Source organism: Sinocyclocheilus anshuiensis, unplaced genomic scaffold, assembly GCF_001515605.1.
Source record: "Sinocyclocheilus anshuiensis isolate Anshui unplaced genomic scaffold, SAMN03320099.WGS_v1.1 scaffold708, whole genome shotgun sequence".
Taxonomy (NCBI): Eukaryota; Metazoa; Chordata; class Actinopteri; order Cypriniformes; family Cyprinidae; genus Sinocyclocheilus; species Sinocyclocheilus anshuiensis.
In genome coordinates, this window is record NW_015555881.1 from 1252640 (window position 1) to 1261022 (window position 8383).

The window sequence follows — 8383 nt, forward strand, 5'->3', positions numbered from 1 at the left end:
CGTATATATATATATATATATATATATATACAGTGTATATATGTGTGTGTGTTTATGTATAGTATATATTTTATTTTTATTTATTTTTTGAGTTTTATATTTAGTTTTTGTACAATATAGTTCTATAAATAAATGAAATACAAATTTAAGTTGAATTAAAATTTCATTTCACAAAGTTTAAATACATATATTAATATCTATTTAATAATAAATCTCTCTCTCTGTCTGTTTTTAAGTTTAAAGTAGTCAAAAGTGTTTCCAAATGGAGGCAAATCAAGGAGCATTAAATATAAACACTCTCTTTGTTTAGGAAAGTGTTTTTTATTTATACACAATCTTCCTAGCGAATGGTGCAGAAAAAGATCTCCTTAAACTATGAACAATTCTATAAACCCTTAATTTCCTAATTAAACAACAAACAGTGATTAATATCGAACCAGACACAAAACAGGGTGTCAGATGAGTGGAGAGGAGCGGTTTGTGTCATGTTTCATTGTTCTTCTGTGAGAAGCTCTCAGATGCTAATCTCTTCATCCTGTGGAGGTGTTTTGTGATCGTAGCGTGTCATTAGATGGAGTGTGACGCCTCAGGCCCAAACCTTCACCCGTTATGAGAGATCACCTGAGGCTGCGCTCTTTAGCATCGCCGCTCACGCCCACAAACACACCCGCTGCGTTAATCTGTGCCGTTTCACACAGCCTGACATACTGTGCGCATGCAACGCAGACATGTACGCACACGCATGCAGATGCATGCAAACGCTTGTGAAAACACACATGCACATGGCAAACAAATGAACGTGTATGAGAAGGATGCACACATGAACAACGACAGTGTAGGATTGCAGTGTGTGTGTGTGTGTGTGTGTGTGTGTGTGTGAGAGAGAGAGGGTGGGCAGACGTCACATCTGTCGCAGTGTCTCATGGGACGTCAGACCATGAGAACCAACTTCTCTACAACACACACTCATACACACACACATAGACACACAAACTCCTCCTTCAAAGAGCAAAAGGTCAGTGTCATTGGCTGAATTTTGGCCTTAAACACACACACACACTGAGCATTGAGCTCTTTTAAACTTTCTATTCATTAAGGAATCCTGAAAAAACGTATCACGGTTTCCACAAAAAAATATTCGGCAGCACAACTGTTTTCAACATTGATAATAATCAGAAATGTGTCTTGAGCAGCAAATCAGCATATTAGAATGATTTCTGAAGATCATGTGACACTGAAGCCTGGAGTAATGATGCTGAAAATTCAGCTTTGATCACAGAAATAAATTACATTTTAAAGTATATTAAAATTAAAAACACCTATTTTGAATTACAATAATATTTCACAATTTAGTGTTTTTATTAGTGAATTAGTGTATTTTTGATCAAATAAATGCAGCCTTGGTGAGCAAAAGAGACTTCTACTTCATCTTCAGGTACATAACAATCTTCCCAACTAGTTCAGCCAAATCCATGTTTATGTGCTTTATCTGAAATTCATGTGAAGTGGTTGAATTTCTTGCTTCTCAACTCAAGTGTGTGTGGGGTTGTGTTTCTTGTCTTTTCACATCAGGATTCCAGTGAGGGTCTAACAGGGTGTGTGAGCGTGTGTGTGTGCGTGCGTGCGTGCATGAGTGTGTGTGTGTTAGAGTGTCAGGTTCAGAGGACTGTCAGCTCGCATGGCCTTTAACCATTAAACACATTAGCATTTAGCATGGTTAGCATTTCACTACAACAGCTGTCTGCTACAAGTGGCCCTAAAGCAGGACACACACACACTAGCATATAAATACACACATAAACAACTCACACACACATACAAGAATAAATTTATCCAGACAGACAGCAACACACAATCATTTACACAAACCTATTTATACTCACATTTTCACATTGGAAAGTAAGATTCAAAAGTTTGGTGTTGATTTTTTTTGTGTTTGAAAGACGTATCTCCTGCTCACCAAGGCTGCATTGATTTGATCAAAAACACAGTAAAATCAGTAACATTGTGAAATATTACTACAATTTAAAATAACTGTTTTCTATTGTAACATATTGTAAACTGTAATTCTTGTGATCAAAGCTGAATTTTCAGCATCATTACTCCAGTCTTCAGTGTCACATGATCCTTCAGAAATCATTCTAATATGCTGATCAAGAAACATTTATTATTATTTTCAATGTTGGAAACAGTTGTGCCACTTCATATTTTTGTGGAAACGTGAATTTTCAGGACTCTTTGATCAACCGAAAGTTCAAAAGAACAGCATTTATTTAAAATAGAAATCGCTCGTAACATTGTAAATGTCTTTACTGTCACTTTTGATCAGTTTAATAGGTCCTTGCTGAATAGGACCTATTAAGTATTAATTTCTTTAAGAATAAAAACATACTGATCTCAAACAGTAGTGTATAAATAATATTTGAATAATTCAAGGTAAAAAATGGTTCATTCTGGACCCTGCATGCACGAATAAATGTTACCAGATGGACATCAATACACAGACACACACACACATACATATATATATATATATATATATATATACAGTCATGGACAAAAATATTGGCAGCCCTGCATTTCTGTCAGGTAATGCACCGCTACTCCCAGAAAAGTGTTGCAATTACAAATGCTTTGGTATTCTATTGTTTATTTCTTTTGTTTGCATTGGAATAACACAAAAAAAGCAGAGAAATAAAAGCCAAATCCGAGACATTCTACACAGAATTCCAAAAATGGACTGGACAAAATTGGCACCCTCAACTTAATATTTGGTAGCACACCCTTTGGAAAATATAACTGAAATCAATCGTTTCCTGTAACCATGAATGAGTTTCTTACAGCTCTCTACTGGAATTTTGGACCACTCTTCTTTTGCCAACTGCTCCATGTCTTTCAGATTTGAAGGGTTTCTTCTCCCAAATGCTGTTTTGAGATCTCTCCACAGGTGCTTTATGGGATTTAGATCTGGACTCATTGCTGGCCACTTCAGAACTCTCCAGTGCTTTGACCATTAAACCCTTAAACCATTTTTGGGTGCTTTTTGAAACATGCTTTGGGTCATTGTCCTGCTGTAAGACCCATGACCTCTGACGGAGACCCAGCAATCCAGTGCCTGAGGCAGCAAAGCAACCCCAAAATATAAGTGAACCTCCACCATGTTTGACTTTAGGGACTTTTCTCTGAAGGCCTCATTTCATTTTCAGAAGATCGTAGAATGATGTGCTTTACCAAAAAGCTCTATTTTAGTCTCATCTGTCCACAAGAAATTCTCCCAGAAGGATTTTGGCTTCCTCAGGTACATTTTGGCAAACTCCAATCTGGCTTTTTTATGTTTCTGTGTCAGCAGCGGGGTCCTTCTGGGTCTCCTTCCATAGCGTCCCTTTTTATTCAGATGGCGACGGAGAGTGCGAGCTGTCACTGTTGTACCCTGTGCCTGTAGGTCAGCTTGAATTTGTTTGGAAGTTGATCGAGGTTCTTTATCCACTCTTTGAACAATCCTTTGTTGCAATCCTTCATCAATTTTTCCCTTTCATACACATCCAGGGATATTAGCTTCAGTGCAATGGGCTGTAAACTTCATGACAATGTTGCGCACAGTGGTCACAGGAGCATTAAGATCTCTGGCGATTGACTTGGAGCTTTGAGACTGTCCATGCTTTTCCACAATTTTGGTTCTCAAATTCTTTGCCAATATTTTTGTCCATCACTGTATTCACACACACACACACACACACACACACACACACAGATACACTTGCCTTATGTATCGACTTAGAAAATGATACATAAGCACATACTTATTTCTGAGTGAGTGAGAGTGTGTAGTGAAATCATGTATAATTGATGGGCCGAATGTGAAATGTTATATGATAGACACACTCCTGGCTGAGACACACATCCGCTCAGAGCGCGAGAAAGAGACATTAAGAAAGAGAGAGTAAAGATAGATGCCAGAGGATCGAGTGAGACAGAGGTCAAGGAGACGAGAGAGAGAGGGAGCGAGGGACATGCGGTCTGCAATGAGCAGAATGCTGTGAGATATTTTGGAGGACGCTGAGCGCAGGAGTTCTTCTCAAGGACATTGTCTAAACGGTGACCAGCCTAAAACCTTCAACAAGAGCACAGACAGAGACAGCTTATGCCAAATGTTCTACAAAGTCCACAAGATGCTGGCAAGAGCACCGAACACGCGCTCGATAAGTCAACAAAAGCCCCATGAGTGTTTAAGGAGTCTGTTTTAGGAAAGTGAGAGGACCAAACCCAGGGCGAGGTCTGGACAGCAGTTGTCGGAGACTTAGAGAAAATGATACAGAGAACAGCTGAGAAACAAACCCTCACAAACACACACACACACACACACACCGAGAAGAGACAAAAATACCAGATGAGAAGTGGAGAAGAGAAGCAGCAAGATAAGAATAAACAAAATAAGAACTACAGCCAGAAAAAAAAACATAAAGTTAGACTGGAACTGAAGACAAGATAAGAGATGAAAGAAGAGTCACAAAAAGTGAGACAATGAGAAGAAAATCAGATGGGATGAAAAAGAAACGTTTTATATGTATATACAAACCCAGCATATAGTGTGTGTGTGTGTACAGATTTTTCTATACTGGTGGGGACTTAAACTTGAATACACACCAACTCATGGAAACTTGTGTTACCGTGGGGACCTAAATTGAGGTCCCCATGGGTACAACTTCAATTCAGGCTGCAAAGCAACAAAATGTAATTATTTTTAAAGGGGTGATTATTTTCTATACCCACTGTACATGCTACCCTTGGGAGATATCATCAGGAAACATGGTGTTAGCTTTCACTGTTATGCTGATGATACTCAACTCTATATTTCTTTGCGGCCTGACGAAACAAATTCGCAAAACTAAAGGAATGCATAGTTGATATTAAAAATTGAATGACTAGTAATTTCCTACTGCTTAATTCTGAAAAAACAGGTGTTAATTATCGGACCAAAAACCTCCGCATGTAACAACCTAGAACACTGTCTAACACTCGATGGCTGCTCTGTCAATTCTTCGTCATCAGTTAGGAACTGTGTAACAAATATAACTGTGTGTTATAACTAAACAGTTATAGAACTAGTGTGCTATTTGATAGCAATCGTTCCTTCGAAAGCCACGTTTCTAGCATTTGTAAAACTGCATTTTTCCATCTCAAACATATATCTAAATTGCGACCTATGCTCTCAATGTCAAATGCAGAAAAACTAAAGGAATGCATAGTTGATATTAAAAATTGAATGACTAGTAATTTCCTACTGCTTAATTCTGAAAAAACAGGTGTTAATTATCGGACCAAAAACCTCCGCATGTAACAACCTAGAACACTGTCTAACACTCGATGGCTGCTCTGTCAATTCTTCTTCATCAGTTAAGAATCTGGGTGTGCTATTTGATAGCAATCTTTCCTTTGAAAGCCACATATCTAGCATTTGTAAAACCACATTTTTCCATCTTAAAAATATATCTAAATTATGACCTATGCTCTCATTGTCAAACGCAGAAATGTTAATTCATGCGTTCATGACCTCAAGGTTAGATTATTGTAATGCTTTATTGGGTGGTTGCTCTGCGAACTTAATAAACAAACTCATGCAAAAATGCAGCAGCTAGAGTTCTTACTAGAACCAGGAAGTACGACCATATTAGCCCAAAACATATTTCAAAAGTCAAAATGTTGTCTTTCTTGAAACTACATATAAAAGTATATTGAGAGACAAGAGAAGACCAGACCAGACTAGACCTGAAAAGATGTGAATCTTTTGACGCTGAAATGAGAAACATATCTGTGAGATGTTGTTCTTGGCATTTCGGTGGAGATAAACAGCAGCACTGAAGCTACTGCAATATAAGATCTTTATATACACACACAAATACACATAAATACACACATTTACCATCCCCTGTCTGAGAAGATTATCAGATGATTTCAGCCTTGATAAACACGCATGCGCGCACACTTAAAATAACAACTTCAAAAAGTGTTTCTGTATTTTTCAGGATTGTCTTTACTTAAATGTGACTTTAATTTGTTTAAAAAGAACAGTTGAGTTGGAGAAATTTAGCATTACATCATTTGCTCAGCAATGGATCCTCTGCAGTGAATGGGTGCCGTCAGAATGAGAGTCCAAACAGCTGATAAAAAGATCTCAGTAATCCACAAGTAACAAATCCATCAAGACCTTTTAACTTCAAACTGTTGTTTCCAGCTAAAATATGAGTCCTCTATCTATAATATTGCTTTCTGCAGTAAAAAAGGTCGTCTCATCTGAATCAGGAGAAAAATATGCATAGATCAAGCACCATTCAACAAGCCAAAACAGTTCTAAACAAACATACATTCACCATCCCCTGTCTGAGAAGATTATCAGATGATTTCAGCCTTGATAAACACGCATGCACGCACACTTAAAATAACAACTTCAAAAAGTGTTTCTGTATTTTTCAGGATTGTCTTTACTTAAATGTGACTTTAATTTGTTTAAAAAGAACAGTTGAGTTGGAGAAATTTAGCATTACATCATTTGCTCAGCAATGGATCCTCTGCAGTGAATGGGTGCCGTCAGAATGAGAGTCCAAACAGCTGATAAAAACATCACAATAATCCAGAACAGTTGAGTTGGAGAAATTTAGCATTACATCATTTGCTCAGCAATGGATCCTCTGCAGTGAATGGGTGCCGTCAGAATGAGAGTCCAAACAGCTGATAAAAAGATCTCAGTAATCCACAAGTAACAAATCCATCAAGACCTTTTAACTTCAAACTGTTGTTTCCAGCTAAAATATGAGTCCTCTATCTATAATATTGCTTTCTGCAGTAAAAAAGGTCGTCTCATCTGAATCAGGAGAAAAATATGCATAGATCAAGCACCATTCAACAAGCCAAAACAGTTCTAAACAAATATGTGGGTGGATTTTGATGTGAGAGGTCAACATTGAATGGACTTTTTCACTGGAGGAAGCGTTATTGTAGATTATGGGGAGAAACAAACATTAAAATGCCTTGATGGATTTGTTTCATACAAACACACAGCTTTTTGCTTCACAAGTTATTAACTGATGGACTGGAGTAGTGTGGGTTACTTGTGGATTATTGTGATGTTTTTATCAGCTGTTTGGACTCTCATTCTGACGAGCCCCACAGCTTTTTGCTTCACAAGTTATTAACTGATGGACTGGAGTAGTGTGGGTTACTTGTGGATTATTGTGATGTTTTTATCAGCTGTTTGGACTCTCATTCTGACGGCACCCATTCACTGCAGAGGATCCATTGGTGAGCAACTGATTTGATGCTACATTTCTCCAAGTCTGTCCTGATGAAGAAACAAACTCATCTACATCTTGGATGGCCTGAGGGTGAGCACATTTTCAGCAAATCTTCATTTATGGATGAACTACTCCTTTAAGGTCTTAAAAGAAAGTTAAAATGATAATTGAGGCCATTATGCATCATTCAACCCTTCATGATTACATTGAGGACTATAAACACATTCAGGATGTCAGCAGCAGATTTTACAGGGGTTCAGATCTCTGTTCTGTCTGTTCTGTGTGAATTGGGCTAGTTTCCTGCCATGAAGCTTGAAGCGTCTCCTTTCTCACCAGCCCACAGTGTGTGTGTGTCTGTGTGTGTGTGTCTGTGTCTGTGTGTAACGACTGCAGCCCAGTCTCTTAAACCCTGATGTTCTGTCCCTGTATGTGTGTTTACACACATGCACGCTGTAGGGTAAAGAGTACAGGCATGCTCAGCTCAGATTTGAGATTTCTCCAATGGGGGTTGTGTCTGTCATCAGCTTTATAGAAATGCAAATAAAGCTTTATTATTCAAACTCTCAGAGGGGGAGGGATGGCACAGATGCATCAGGGCGGCATGCAAGGACTCGTTCGCAGTGTGTATGTGTGAGATTCGTCAGGTGATTACAGTTCTCCGCTCATTCAGGACCTTGTAGGTGACAGACGCTGTATAAACTCCGCTGCTCTTTGATCATGATGGGCCTCTGCGCAAGTTAACCTGACTAGTAGAGTTATTCTCTTCAACCAGGCTTGTTTTTCTTTTGCTAGGTTGTGTTTTATGAGATGCAAAACATCTTAAGTCAGACAAACACAAGAAGTGGCCTAAAATAAGTTGATCTGGATAACTCAGAATCTGCATAGACAACAAAGTTAACTTTTAAATTGCATTGTATTAATTATTTTAAATCATTATTTAGACCCAAGCAACTGATTGTTAGTTTCTTTTTGAGAAAAGTCTCTTTTTCTCAAATAATAAAGTAAATTAAACTTAAATAATATATAAAAAAAAAAATTATATATATATATACACACACACACACACACACACACACATACATATACATATATAT